Genomic DNA, 6,000 nt, shown 5'->3' on the forward strand with positions numbered 1-6,000 from the left:
TGCAAAGCCTAGCAGTCTGCTGTAGGCAAGCTAGTGCAATATTTCTTTTTTGATTTTTTTATTGCGAGCATGTGCCACAAAAACTAAAAGAAGCAAGATAGAAACCATGTCATTCAACCAGCTAAACGTGGTGCTTAAAATAAAAAAAAACATTACAAAACTCATCACATATCGTTTTAATAGAACTGTATTGTTGCCTCTTGGTGGCCATACCCAGTACAGAATTCATTTTTGTTGTAATGCATGCCACAGAAAATGTTGATTCTTAGTAATGCAAAGAAAAATCACTATGAGCTTTAAATTATGTATTAAGGTTACAGTAACCCAAACTCACAAGGACAACAAGATGAATACAAAAATGACAATGAATTAAAAAAGGTAATGCACAGTATTGGCCTAGCAGCCCTGGCACTGAAACGCACTTCTCTTTAGTCCAGTGTGCACAAATGATAACGCAAGATGCTGTCACTCAAAGTGTTAGAAAGCTAATGGAGGAAGGCAGCTCATCTATTCCCCATAGACTTTCAGAGAGAGGGGTTCACCTCCGCTCCTGGCGACCGTAGGGGGTTTGCCAGGCTGGATTGGACTCTTGTACTCTGCCTACTAATCTTTCCGCCTGTCCTGGCACCAAAAGTGGGGAGCGGAGAGAGGGGTGGGCATCTCTACTAGTTGGATCTTCCCAAATCAGCGCACGGCAAGGTGAGAGCCTCAGAGGCTCACCGCCCAGTGTGGCTGATCTTGCCAGGGGGACGTATGAAGCACCTCCACCTAGAGCAGGCTTTGATCCAGACCTCCGGGAGCGAAGGCTCTCGACCCCATGAGGTCAGAAATCTTTCTGGTGCTGGCGGGCCCACGGGGACGAGTCAGCCAATACACTAGAAGTCAGTCATTTTTCAGGGGGCTTCTCTAAGATGCCCTCGAAGTGCTTTTCATAATAAATCCCGCACCGGCATCACTGTGGATTTATTATGCCGAGAAGTTTGATATCAAATTTCCCTGTTTTCAGCAAAGCCATCATGGAGCTGAGGAGTTCGTAATGACAGACTCCCAGCCCACGTACTCAAAATGGTTTTGCTGTACTTATAATGCCAGTGAATGGAATGTAGGGGCCTCTTGCTCATGCAGCTATGCCCTCAGCTGTGGTACGGTGCACCTTGCTTTAGGGCTCTAAGGCCTGCTACAGGTGTGACTTACCCATGCCACAGGCAGTGTTGGTGGGTACGGTACACAGGTATGTGTGTCATGCCCACTCTTCAGTTTGGTCTGCACCAAAACATGCAGCCCACAATGGCATTGTGTGGGTGTTAAGGTGAGGGGTCTCTGAGGGTGGCATAATACATGCTGCAGCTCTTCAAGGGACTTACAGGTGGCCCAGAGGCGTACCAATTGTGGAGACAAAGGTACAGATTTGGGAAAGAACACTGGGGCTGAGGCCTGGCTGGTAGGGTCCTAGCACACAATCAGTCCAGTTGGCATTAGGTAACTGGTAAAAAAGTTAGTGGGTAACCATGCAAAAAGGTTCACTTTCCTACACACATTATCTGATTTCCTTTCAGTACAGTATACCAAAAGTGATGGATAGAACACTTTAAATAATCTCAGCCACTGTAATTACTCGGGGCAGCATTCCAGTCCATAATTATTTGAACTTCGTGGTTCCGGCTGGACTGTTTCCATTGGAGCAAGATCACGACTGATTTACATATGGCTGGGTCCAAACTGAGGCGGCATGGTGTGCAAAATAACAATGGACTGGGATGCAGCCCTGAGCTATTACCGGTGTTTGAGATTAATTAAAGCATTCCATCCGTCACTTGTTGTATACTTTACTTAACGGAAATCAGATCATGTGAGTAAGAAAGGGGATTCCTTATTGTCAATCCCAGCTGAGTCACACAGAAAAGCCTCCCTTAAAGGCCCATCAACCAGACTTTTGTTAGAGTCTCATCCTGGGTCCTAAAATCCACACGCCAATACAATGGAGGGAAACAAGGGCCCCTCGATTGTTCATTTCACAAGTGCATAAGAGAAACTATGATTTGGAGGCAGGGTTTTGACCTTGCCCAGCCCCTGTCCCTGTCAGTTTAAAATGTAATGCAGTGGTCAAATTATCTGTACAAATTAGATTTCATTACTACCAAAAGAAGCACTTTTTAGTAACTTTAGAATAATGAAAGAAGCGAAAAAAAGGCCCTAAAACTCTGCCTTGCATGCAGCTCCTTACTCTTGCACATGGCTCATCAAGCTCTACTAGGATTGTAACTTATGGCTTGCAAGTACCAGAAGGATCTCTGTGAAAAAGCAGTGACCCACTACATACATTTCAAATATGCAATCTGCAAGTTGTGCTTTGCAGCAGGTACATTAACCCTATATACTACTGTATGATCAGTCAAAACTGTGACCAGACAAAATGCAGTTCTTTCCGACTAGTGCTAGCTCGTCTTCCCTCTGGTGCACTCCTTTACCAGAGATCAGGCATATATAATTATGGATGTGGCCTAAAACACGCAAACCACCGCATGCCATGTGACCAATACTTGGGTACTCTGTGCTTTCTTTTAGTGCATCCAAATACATTTGACAATGATGAGCACATACACCTAAAACAACCTATTGGTTTTACCAATGCTTGTTAGGCCTGATTTATATTCAATATCAGATACATGAGTTACAACTTCCTTTCTTCTTTACCTATCACTTTGAAATATGTGTTAGCTACTTCAATCCTTCATCTTGACATATTACTTCCTGAAGTCCCTCCATCCTATATTCCTATATAGCGCGGAAATGGCCGGAAGGCCTCAGGGCACTTTACAGCAGTGGCAGGATCCAGGTGTCACATCCATGGATGTGAGCAGGCTTCCCCACAAGAGACAAATGCAGCAACTAGTCAAATGTGGTACACTGTTAAAGCATTGGTTTTTACAGTGGGGTCACATAACGAAGGTAGTTCAGATCCGGGTCTGGTGGCTTAGTGGATTAATGTGTCCACTGTGGGGCCCTTGGTTTGACTTCATTGTCACAGGCTCAAATCCTGGCAGGTCTACTCAGCCTTTCATCCTTCTGAGGTTGATAAAATGAGTACCATTGAGTTGGGTAACAATAAAGATCTGTTATTCAGCGCCAAGATACCCTTCTGGGTGAACGTGCGCTTTACAAATACACATGTCATGTTATATGTCTTGTGGAGAGAGTACTTAGGTATGGTCGAGGGTGATTAGCCGAGGTGTCTGCATTCAGGCTAAGTCTCAGAGGAATGTAAAGCAGCTTGTTTTACCTTATAATCTCTTGAATTATCAAATGAAAGGACACCACACAGGTATATATATCAAATATATATGTATTTATTACTAGACACACTCTACTAATCTCTTTATGAGATTAGAAGTCAAGAACATATGCACAAATCAACGTTTCACAAAAAATTAAGCACAAATATGGCTGGGCCCTAGGGGCGTACCAGACCATATACTAAAAAAGAGATTTAGGATTATCAACTTGCGAGGGGACAAGGCCTAGGGCCTTCAGAAGCGCTGGGGCCTCACTAATCCACCCAAGGCAGGTAAGTAAAGGACCCACAGGAGACGCATGCAGTGTGAGAACACAGCCGCGGATCCCAATAGACTTCAATGGTGCATGTCGGAGTTGGAATTTTAAAGTTTTAGGATACTTCGGGAGAGTCAACAAGCAAGTCACTTACAGGGTAAGTAGTTCTAGAACCAACACACACAGGAGCACCGTAGTGCTGGAGTTTCCTCACCCAGGGAAGCCGGGTGTATAGGTGTCTTTTGGTGTCGGGTCGGGTCGCGGCGTCGTTTTCAATGGGAGCCAAAGAAGACTTGCTGCTTGTGAAGACAGGAGAAGTGTCCGGTGGAATCCAAGGCTGGATTCAGAAGAAGGAAGACCTGAAAGCAGAGGGGACAGTGTTTAAAGTCACTTGGCAGTGACCCGGGGCAAGGAAGCAGGATGCCCAGAGTCGTCGGGTGATTTCAGGTGATCACAGGTGTCTTGACTCTTCAGCCACGAGGTCCAGGAGGCGTCGAAGACAACCAGGAGCTGGATTTGGCGTGTCCCACAAAGTCTGCAGCTTACTGCAGTGTCGGTGACCAGATTGGAGCCAACAACCCTTGGTAACAGCAAGACTTGTGGAAAGGACAAAAAGTCAGCGGTGCAGACCAGCAAAGTCTAAGGGACTCACCCAGCGACGGTAAGTCAGGGCAGGCCTGAAGCAACCAGGGGAGCCCTTTGAAATTGTAGAAAAGTCTTCTGGGGACCCACAAGCCAGCCGGCAAGGGATCGCAAAGACACCTTGGGCGGATTCACTCACCAGGAGCCAAGGGTCACTCGGGACAAGGTAGGCCTCTGATCTTTGGAGGAAATCTTGCTGGAGGATTGGACCACACGTGGTCCAATGCACAAGTTCATAGAATGTCGTGAAAGGGTTACACTCGAAAATAGTGCCTGGTACCTAGGTATTGCGGTTCCTCGTCACTCACGGGGTCCACTTGCCTCAGCTTCGCTGGGGACTCACGATGGCCTTGGAGAAGTCAGGAAACCCACTTTTGGGGCTGCAGGGACTTCCGACTCCGGCGGGAGCGGGAAAGTTTGCGACCATTGATTCAAAGTTTTGGTGCCTGCCAAGCAGGGGAGTCACTCCTTGACTCCAAGGGAGATTCTTCAGCCTTCCAGAGGTAGTAGAATGTCGAAGGTCCAGGATTCTTCTTCAGAGCATCATCCAGGGATATCTAGTTTGCAATGGTAAGGGTTCCCTAACTTATACTACAAGGAAGGGAGGGACTAGCTCTATCACCCACTTCCCTTTGTCCAGTTTTGCACCAGAGCAGGGGCAGGTAGCCCCTGAACCGGTTTGAGCTGGCATATGCACAGAGGAGCCTACTGCTCCCCCAGTGCAGGACTTCAAAGCACTCTAGGAGTGCACCCGCCCAGCCCCAATACACTAAATCCTGCCTGGGAGGTGGTTACAGCATGCCTATTGTTGGGCCTCCTCCACTGCGAGTTTCGGTCAGCAGCAGGAGGGCAGCCCAGTGTCTGTGACTGGTGTCATCCATTTTGTGATGCCAGGGCTCTTCAGGATTCTACCGTGTTTCCACAGTGGGTACATGCCTATCCCTCTAGAAGGGTGGGATCATACTCCCACACCAGTTACTGGTGTGGGGGTATGATTCCAAAGCGTTTGACACCAAACATATAATGCACTTAGGAGTATATGGTTTGACCGCATTCACAAACAGCCCCAGAGAATGGACTCTGAGAGCTGCAGAGGGGCTCTGCTCAGGCAGAGGCACCCCCTCACATGGAAACCAAGCTCAGGATTGCGCTCAGGATTGATAGGGCATGCCTTAGGGGTGACTGATAGGTTTAAATGTGTCTGCAGGTAGAGATATAGTGAACCTATATCTCAGTGAGGAGTGCTAACACTACCTCACCCAGGCTTCAGTAGCCGGCCTGTGGTGTCAGATTTAGTCAGCTTCCCAGGGGTGGCATAATACATGCTTCAGCCCCTGGTAGGCCTGTGAAGTACCTATGCCCTTGGTACCTAGGGTACCATATACTAGGGACTTATAAGGTACCACTGTATCCAATCACTAGTGCATCTAATATGCAATCCAAGTTGTTTAGAGAGAACAGAGAGGCGGGGGCCCTGATTAGCAGGGTCCCAGCCAGGCTATAGCTAGAAACCAGTGTTAACATCAGAAAAAAGTGGGGGCAACATAAGAGGCAGATCCTACTCTCCTAGAAGTATTTAGACTCACTCATATTTCCATCTCAGGTGGCTAAGCATAGACCTGTACACATGCGTCTCATGGGTACTTGGGTCAAGTGATTGCATTACAACGCCTAGCTCAGGTAGTGTGTCAGGATGAGTTGCCTTTCTTCTTGATGATGGAAGTAGTATTTATTATAGATGGGCAAATGACACGTCTGGTACAAAAGGGGCACAGAAAATTACTGTCAAAGAGAGGAATGGAATCCAAA

The sequence above is a fragment of the Triturus cristatus genome, chromosome 6, assembly GCF_964204655.1.
Source record: "Triturus cristatus chromosome 6, aTriCri1.1, whole genome shotgun sequence".
Lineage (NCBI taxonomy): Eukaryota > Metazoa > Chordata > Amphibia > Caudata > Salamandridae > Triturus > Triturus cristatus.